At 40.1% G+C, this 10,152-nt stretch overlaps 1 pseudogene across 1 annotated transcript in view; it reads left to right on the top strand.

The window, feature by feature from the left end:
• Positions 1 to 1,375: 1,375 nt before the first annotated feature.
• The window catches only part of LOC306856157 (cytoplasmic polyadenylation element-binding protein 4-like), a 29,787-nt pseudogene continuing 21,010 nt past the window's right edge, over positions 1,376 to 10,152 (top strand). The window contains exons 1-2 of the transcript XR_013785993.1: positions 1,376 to 1,514; positions 2,146 to 3,310. The product of XR_013785993.1 is annotated as a cytoplasmic polyadenylation element-binding protein 4-like (transcript). The remainder of the gene's footprint in view (positions 1,515 to 2,145; positions 3,311 to 10,152) is intronic.

Raw genomic sequence — 10,152 nt, 5'->3', positions numbered from 1 at the left:
ACTATATTCTCTGGATAATACAGTCTGATTGGTCAAATATTTTAGTATAATGACTCATTTCCGTCCTTTCTTTGAACATAATAAAATAATTTCACTTCATATAGCAATCTTTATGCCTATCATTTTTGTATTTGCAGTCGTGTTATGATAATATATAAAGCATGTTGTCTCGTACCTAAGATGTCATCCACAGAAGCTGATTTCTGCAATCTGGCTTTATTGTTGGTAGACCTAGTGCTATGAGAAGTCCAAATGATGATGGTGGAGGAGCTCCATTATGGAGTGAAAACAGCAGCAATGTCAGCAGAAGGCCTTAATGAGACCTCTGTCTAAGGGCACAGCTGTCATATTCAGAGCCACTCTCCTCCCTGCTCTCATTCGTTTGCAGGAACACTGGTAATGAGATTGATCCGGGTCGCTTAAAACAGGGAAGAAGGGCGCAAGCAGGTGTCATCGCAACTGAAAAAAACCGGCCCCTGCTGATTCCAATTCCTTGCAGCGTCTTAAGAAAGGACACACATTTGCACATGCTGCAGTATTTTGTCACCAGGGGACAGAAATCTCAGGGAACTTGCAGGAGGGTATATACATTTAAACATGTTGCATAGCATTTTGTGGTGCTGCATATATATCCCACTGAGACCTCCACTTTCAACATAAATCGTGCTTACACTATTTTTCAACATAAAAACTATCAAATAATAAAAGTATGAAAGATAATAACGATTGTATATAAAATAACATCTAATAATAATATCTATAAATGCAATAAATAATTGAATAATTTAAGTGTCCCAATTTAACTGAATTTACAGGATAGATAGAAAGATAGATGGATAGATCTTGTTGACCTTACAGGGAGGAGATATCAAGACGTAAAGGGTAAAGGCGGAACCTCGTTACTCAAATGACCTTAAAGGGAAGACACATATTTATGAATCGCTTCCAAATTAGGAAAAGGTGGGCGGGGATTCCGTGCGCTCTGACCAATTAAAGCCCGTGTCTTCCACCAGCGTGGGAGGAACAGACGCCTTGTGAGGTTCTCGTGGGCGTGGTCTGACGCGGCGGAGGCGGAGCTTTAGCCGGAAGTGTGTGTGGACTGGGTCTCCTTGTCATTTGGCTTCAGTAGATTGTGCCGTGGAGAGAAGAAGGACAGCAGCGGCAGCGCAGCGAAGGGAGCAGCAGTGCGCTGGTGAAAAAAAAGACAGAGAAACGAAACTTTAACAATGAAAAGGACGCATGAATGCTTTGCAGTTCACCAGTAACTAAACTAGTCTTTTTATATTGAAGTCAATGACGTAGAATCGTCTAAGCAAGTGATTTAAAGCGAGACAGGGCTGTGTCATTGAGAAGGCAGGACACGTCAAGACGAGGAAGGGGAAAAAATAGACACTCCTGTCAGATTAAAGATCCCCTCTTCACAGTATCAGATCACCAGTTTATTCGAGCGTTAGTTTGCGTTGTGATAATATCTGCAACGAGTCATTCAGTCATCGCTCGGATCAGCCACTAAGGTGAAAAGTACATTTATTCATTGATTTTTGTGAACGTATTTATCATAAATCCCTAATATTAGATGTGTATTGTGCGTTTATATGTGTTAAATCGTGCAGTATTGTGAGTATTGTAGTGCGAGAGCAGAAGACGTCATCATTTTTCAGCTCGAGCATTCGTTGAAAAGGAAAGGAATACTGACGATTATTATTATTTTTTCCCTCAGTTGATATTTAAATTATAACAACAGCGGTACTTTGTCGAGTAAGCTATCTTACTGTATTATTTCTGCGTCAGAAAAACACGACCGAGTCGGCCTTTCGGTTGATATGGAGCCTTTTAGCAGTTCCTGTTGAATAAGCCGGTAGCCTGTTAGCTGCTAGCTGAAGAGACGTCACGAATCTATAATCAGAGCCTGACAGACCTTTATAACTTGTGTTATAGTCAGCATGGTGTAATACTTGACTGCATAAACCTGTCATATACATTTCCTGGCGATGTTGATCACATTCATCTGTCCTGTCAGTATTTGTGACGTCTGGTGGCGTAGTGCCACATAGTCTCTCACCAAAGGGTTTCCAGTATGTCATGAATTATGTTGTGCAACTGCGTCATGGAGTATTTTAACCATGGATATGCGTTCTTTTTCAGGGCTTAGGAAGCAAGAATAACTGTGTTGGAGCCAGGTTGAACTGGAGAACATAAATGGGGGATTACGGGTTTGGAGTCTTAGTGCAGAACAACACTGGCAACAAGTCTGCTTTCCCAGTACGAATCCACCCTCACCTGCAAGCTCCACACCACCACCAGAATGCAACCGCCAGCCCCGCCGCTTTCATAAACAGCACCCCGGCTGGAAATGGCAGCAGCAGCAGCGCTTCGACCTGGCTGTTCCCGGCGGCCGGCGCTCACAGCAACATGCAAGATGATATTCTGGGCCCCGAGAAGCCCAAAGCCCAGCAGCAGGAGCTGCAAGAGAACCAAGAGAAGCAGCAGCAGCTCTCCCCCGGACACCAGGAGAGTGCCATCATCTCCGAGCTGGAAAAGGCTCGTGCCGAAGAAAGTAAAGTGGAGAGCGGGTCGTCCGATGGGACCAACGGCAAGGAGAAGCTGCGTTTGGAGTCTCCCGTGCTGACGCCCTTTGACTATCAGGAGCCCTCGGGGCTGGGCACAGCTGCCCAGTCCAGCACCTCCTCCTCCCTGACCAGCTTTAACAACTGGTCGGCTGCTATCCCCGCCACCCCCCTCCACCATCATCAACGAGGACATCAGCTTCTTCAACCCGGCCGCCTCTGCCAACAACGGCCCTCTGCTATTTCAGAATTTCTCCCACCATGTCAGTCCAGGCTTCGGGGGCAACTTCTCCCCTCAGATCGGTCCCATCTCGCAGCACCACCCACCTCACCCCCACTTCCAGCACCCTCACAGCCAGCACCAGCAACATCGCCGTTCTCCGGCCAGCCCCCATCAACCGCCGTTCCCCCACCGCAGCGCCCCCTTTGGCCAGCTGCCGCATCTCTCCAACAACCTGAGCAAGCCTCCCTCACCCTGGGGCAGCTACCAGAGCCCCTCGCCCTCTCCTTCTTCCACTTCGTGGAGCCCAGGTGGGGGTTACGGTGGTTGGGGTGGCTCCCAGGGCCGTGAGTACCGCCGTGGCTTGAATGGCGGCATGACGCCTCTCAACTCCATCTCACCGTTGAAGAAGACCTTCCCCAACAACCACATGCCCCAGCAGAAGTACTCCCGCACCAGCCCCGGATTCAACCCGAAGTCCTGGATGGATGACAGCAGGAGTGAGAACATCTTCCCTTTCCAGGTGTGTATATTGCACAATGATCTGCCTCAAAAATAGTAAACAAAAACCAGTGAATGACCAATGTTGGCCTGGCCGATATAGGCCCGTTCATACCAAGGACGATAATTATAACTATAACGTTTTAAAGGTGTAATTCACCACTTAGCAAGATGGGCTTTTAATAAAACTTGGTCATCTATGTAGTAGAAAGATTTTTTTTTTTTTTTGCATGACTAGAGAAAAAGGGCTGTGGTTTTGGCTTTTGCCAAAAAAGGAAGAAAACTTCAACACCCACAATGCACTGTGCTTGATTCAAATTTGAGTGAGGATTAAAAAATGCATGAGTATAATATGTAGTTCGCACAAAACTGGCTCTCGCCTGGAGCTGTGTAATAATTGGGGAAGTCTTGATGCAGGCAACATGGAGAAAGACTACACACTAATTTTAGTGAAATTTTGTGTGCGAAAAGAGGCCACGAGCAAAATCTATATGGGGAATCTTTTGCCCTTGTGCGAAACTTCACATTTATGCAGCTTCCTATTGGAATGACTGGATTTCGCACGCAAAATTTCGCAGAGAAATTGAATGTGACCACACCTTTACGAGAACATGGGAATCCAACTGTAACAATAATAAGGAACAATGTATTTGAAATCACTTTAAGAATGATTTTTTTTCAGCCAATAAATGAAACAATCATTGATAGCCATCAGAATCCACCCAACTTTAAAGAGCTTGAGCATTTAAAGCAGCAGGCAACAAAACTGCAGTGCTATCGAACGTTGATGCAAATGCTAATATTATCATTGTTTAAAGCTATCGTTCTTGGTGTTAACAGGCTTTAGGTGTTCCAAAATCTACTGAAAGCTTTATCAAAGGCTATTTTTAATCTTTAAAGAACATTAATAAAATGGTTCATAAAATGGTGAGAATAAATAGTTTAATCTAATTTAAAGAAAAGTCTTTAAACCTATCAGTTTAATTACAGCTATATAATGAATATAACTAGATAATGCACTGCTCTTTATATAAAAAGGTGTTGTATGTCTCTGTGCACTCCCATTGGTAGTCACCCCAATGTGTCGCTGCTCATTTGCTTTTAAGCTCAACCCAACTTTCTCTCGTTGTCAACGGCATCTTTTGGCTTTTGTCATCAGAATCTGGCGGTTTACATTGAAATGAATGGTTCCCGGTTGCTTTGATGCTGCAGTCGCTGTCAGAGTGAACCCTGTAACATGTGGATCATTGTTTTTGTACATTTGCACAGCTTTAATTTGCCTGTTTCTGCTCTCTCATGGCACATTGTGACGCATTCTGCTTGAGTTGGGCCCAAAGCAACATGTGCCAGAGGCTTGGATGACTAACTTTGCCCTGTTTTCCAAACAGCTCTGTGGGATTTTAGGAGCTGACAGTTGCCTACCATGGCGCTGTCTGGGATGCTAATATTACAAAGCGAATAATTGTAATATAGACATTGTCTTTTTGACCCATTTGATTACATTTACATAAGTCATAACATTAATTATAGTAGCACAGGTTTTAAAATGTCGGCCAACCTGTTTTATTTCTGGTAGTATATTTTTGGCCTTGTCATACTTAACTGGAGCTAGATTAGATAGATTAATGGAATCTTTAGATCTGTTAAAGCGCTATACAATACATAAATATAAAAAAACAGTTCAATTAATTTACACTACAGCAGCATGACATAGTCGTAAGTATTTATAAGCTATACTAGAACTGCTCATGTTTGTTTAGAGCGTGCGTCTGTGTACATGTGATGGAGGGGTGGGGTGATGTTGAAAAGATAGGGCATAGAGTCCTAGACTGGCAGTATATTAGTTCTTGATTAAAAAAAAAGTGTTGGACTTACCAGTAAGGTATTGGACCATGCTATATTGTGAATGTAACATAATTGAATTAAGGACACATTTAGTGATAATATTTTTTCTTTTTTTGTTTCAAAAACATTATTTTATCATGCAAATTGAGTGTAATATAGAATAAAAATATACAGTAGACCCTGTCAGAGGTCCTGTTCACCTCTCTTCTTGCCACTCTGTCTTTAGACTTTCCTGTCCATTAAAGCCAAATTTATTCATAAAAAAAAAAAAAAGAAGATATGTTTGATTTCCAAAAAGGTGCTATGGGTCACTGTAAACCCCCCCCCCCCCCCCCCCCCAAAAAAAAAAACAACAACAACAGTATAACACTATAGTGATAATAATAATACTATAATATGCTGGAAATTGTTTAATGACAGATTCCCTTCCCATATATGGTAAAAAACAAGACATTTTTAGTAACTTACTGTTAAATGTATAGACTTTGGAAGTAAAAATGAATAGACATCTTATAATAATGATAATCTTTTAGTCTTATAATTTACAGTAAACAAATGATATTCTCATAATTTCCTCTTTGGTATTTTGTTTAAACAATTGTTTCTTATTAGTTTTTGTTATCAGTTATGTACATGTTTTATGTTTAATCTTATGTTCTTTAATTTATCTTCATCTGTCGTGTGTTACCATGATGGTGTTTTGGATTTGTGTGCACCTTCTGTGTTTTAATATATACTGCAGATTGTGGATACTTGTGATGACCTCGAATTCATCGTGTCTCTTTTACGTGTTTGGTTATGATGATTATCAGTTTTTATTATACAGGTACAAAACAGAGTAGCAGAATTTAATAGTAACATTATACCAGTTAATGATATATATATATATATATATTTTTTTACTGTAAATTGAAGTTCAGTCTGTGAAACCTAAAATAATGCTACTGTATATTATACAGCACAAGCTGTGGGAACTACAGCTGCCATTTTCTTTTTCTTTGATGATGTGTAATCATTGCTGTCATTATATTGTCACTATATTATAGATTTTACACTGGGACTGGAACTCTGCTTTTTGTATTTTAGGTGTAAATTTAATATCTTCATAATATAATAATATGGGATTTTGCACATGATGTAAATTGCCTTGTTTTATTATAAATAATAACAATTTAATTCCAACAAATTTAGCGTCAGTAGACAAACTGCCTCCATTGTGTCTGCTATATTTTTTAACTGACACACCCCAACTCAGAAACTTAAAATAATCCTGTTAACTCATAAACACATGACTTGAACTCTTGCCTCTCAAGGTTTTGTCGCAATACAATTGCACTGCTATTGTCCGCCTTTTTGTTTTTTAGAAGAATCAAATATTTGTTGGCACTTGCTATAATTTAATTGCTTTAAATGTAGCGTAGCATTATAGTAAGCAGTGTGAGTTCTGTGGGCCATCAGCCCTCATTTGTGTCAGTGTATCTCCCTTTCAGCTTGATTCCAGTGAACAGGTGCTTCCCAGATCCTCTTATCGAGCCGTTTGCGTACAGAGGTCATCATCTGGTATAGGAACTTGGGTCAGCCTGCAGTGATCTAGATGTGTTCTGTTCTTTTGTAAAACCAACAAACTAAAGGTATTTGATAGCGCTTGGAACCTGTGGCTTCCACCGCTGAGAACAGGCAGCTCTTATTCGCAGCTATTTGCTCCAGCTGGTTGAATACGTGATGTGATTCCCAGCACTGCATAATGTCGAAGTTTTCACAGGCTCTGTGTGCTCTCAGCCAAGAATATCTGATGTTTGGTGTGAAATCAAAGGCTGTCTCCGGAGGGAGGGGGGGGGGGGGGGCACACACACATTGACAGACTCACACATGAACAGGCGCTGCCGAGATGTGTAATTAAGCAGTTGCTCCGAGAGAAAATGAGAAATGGGACACGCAATTCATGATGGTGAAGATGGTTCTCATGACAAGGTTAGATGATTGAAGAAACTGTAAAGAAAACAGAAAAACAAATATGGCTGTTGGAATGTCTTTTTTTTTTTATCCAACTGGGCTGTTATATGACCAAGGATCAATTAGTGATCAAGCTGACACCGAGACGATTTAAAGCTGTTTGTTTTATTTTCAAGGCCAGCTTTTGTTTGGCTATTGTCACGGGGCGCAGGTGCCCACGGCAAATAGTCATCTGTTGCTCAGCTTTATCGTAAAGAACCGAGAGTTAGCCAAGGATTTGACTGCGCAGTTGCCTAATATGACACACTTTACATTTTTCATTTTGCACCACATGCAAATCATTCTCACGCCTTTCTAGATTCGTTCTGTAATATTATATGCACACTTTTGTTATCGTAATGAATATGATGTGTTTTTAGTTATGCTATGCTCTCGGTCAGCCAGGTCTTTTGCTTTGTAAATTCTAGCCATCATCTTAACTCTCTATAATCTTCTTTTAAAATCTCCTATGATTGTGTGGGCTTCAGGCTGCCTCGGCACAGACATTCACCCCACAGTGCATTAAACTACCTCTATTCTTGGGGATATTTGTGGTTTGATACTATGAAAAATGTGTTTTGGTTTTTAGACTCTAGAATATGAAAATGATAATTCTCTCATCATTTAGAGGCTGTTCAACCAGTACATGTTTTTGCATTTCACTGTGTTGCTTTTCCTTTGTTTGTCTTTTGTAAACTTGCACAACATGGATGCTTTTGACCATTGAGTTCGAACTTGGCATCTTTTGCAGAAGAGATTATTATACAAAAGGAGATGTGCAGACGCTCTTTTCCATACAATAAAACTAGATATGGATAGACACTATAAATCTAAGAACTGTAACAGAAAATCGTATATGTATATTGTGATATATTCCCTGGTTGCTGTGTGTGACCAGCATGACATTTATTTTTTGCAGGCAAATGGGTTTTGAAACAAAGCTGAAGACCACATTGTCATAGATGAATTATCCTTTATGGACATTTTTAAATATTAGCATACATTGGGATATGCTATTGGCATACATTGGCAAATTTGATCAGTCAGATAGTAGTAATGCATATGTTTCTTGAAATAGGTTACATGACGTATATTAAAACCAATTTTTTGGTACAAATAATTAGGTTTGTGTTATCCTTTATTTTTTAGGGTGTATTCACACCCATCTTGTTTGGTTCGATTGAAATAAACTCAAGTTCGTTTACCCTCTTGGTGCGGACCTTTTTGGCAGGTGTGAATACAGCCATCGCACTCAGGTGCGCACCAAACAACCGCACAGAGACCCAGCTGAAGAGGTGGTCTCGGCCTGCTTCCAGACGAACTCTGGTACAGTTCCATGGCGCTAGGGCTGGGCGATATATCGCATGCGATTGTCATGCGGCATTTAATACACAGAGCCGTAGTTCACTGACAAGCTACACAATATTGCGTTCATTATGGAAGGTGATTCATCGGCGATAATGAACGCGATATTGCATAGCTTGTCAGTGATCTACAGCTCTGTGTATTAAATGCCACTCCATTTGAAAGCAGGTGATGGAGATTTACCGCAATCACGGAACCGGCTTTACTGACGAGATGCGCATGACAGTTGCGTTCGATATATTGCCCAGTCCTACATGGCGCACAGCAACGTGACGTGAGCACACTAAATAGGCTAAATCTTGCCACAAAGCCCCAGCAAAATTTACAATGAATGTGTCTGCGGGAAATAGTAACGAGATATTTTAATTATTTATTAATAAACTAGTGTTTTCTGAGTCAGTGTCACAAAGATGAAATTAAAAATCCTGACTTTAGAAAGAAATGCATCTTTACGGATTACATAAGGAAATAGTTTTTGTTTTGGATATGAATTAGTTTTTTTGTAGTAATTCAAATATTTTCATAGATATAATCATCATGTCTGTATGGAAAATATTCACTGAGTTTCGGTTCATTTTTGTGAAGCACTCCTGTTCAAGACCGGGACGGCAAGTGCATCCTATTAGTTTTCTTTATTTTAGAAAAGCACAATGTTTTCTTGTTATTGTGAGTGCACACAAATAAAAATAGACGCTTTACAGTTCCAAACGATTTGTTATTCTTTTATGAGCAACAATTTACAGCGTATTTAATTTGTTTCCACTGATGTCCTGAAGTGCGCTTCAGCTTCCACTCTCCGGCTAATAGTGCACATTTATCTAGGTTAGATGTTTAAACATTTTGATATACTTTAAGTATTTTATATATAGATTTTATTTTCGGCAAGTCGCAATTACAACATCAGTATGACATTGTCTCATATGATGCTCATAAGTTTCTTCATATTGCGTTAGTATCTGATAACACCAAATCAGTAAAAGAATAAAAATTGCACTACGAAAGATCTCCATGATTAACCTGTTTTTGCACTTCCTGATTTCTCTGTTTGAGAATTTCTGTCCAATGAATGGATGACCTTAGCACATGTGTGGTTTTGTTTACAATTTGTGGTTCACTTGCAAAAAGGGCAGTGTGAAAGCGAACCGCACCAAACAAAAAAAAATCAATATTGTATTTGGTCCAGACCAAAGCAAGTGAACTAGTGGGCTTTCCTGGTGTGAATACACCCTTAGGTTGCTGTCTTAATGATTTGTATTAACCTACAATTTTGAGTTTTTTTTTTTTTTTTTTTTTTTCAACTTTTTATTAAATTGTCTCCCTGAAACAGCAGTAAAAAACAACTGTGCAAATTCAGAACCCACCCCAACCCACAGTAAAATAATTTTCACATGGATTCCAGAAAACATGACACAACACAACATCAAATGCTGAATGACACAAACTTATAGTTTCCACACTAGATCCATGCACACGAGAAGTTGAAAATTCCATCGAGACAATATCCAACAAACACACAGTCCAGGTTCGCCCATCCATTGTGTGAGGAGGATTCCAACGGTTGACTAGCAATTTTTTGTTGCTGTGAGAGCAGCTAACAGTAAACATCTTTGTTGGACGGACAAGGTGAAGTCCCAAAAGTCATTCATGAAAAAATGTGGCGGA

Source organism: Barbus barbus, assembly GCF_936440315.1.
Source record: "Barbus barbus genome assembly, chromosome: 36".
NCBI lineage: Eukaryota > Metazoa > Chordata > Actinopteri > Cypriniformes > Cyprinidae > Barbus > Barbus barbus.
This window is presented reverse-complemented; position numbering and strand designations above follow the sequence as displayed.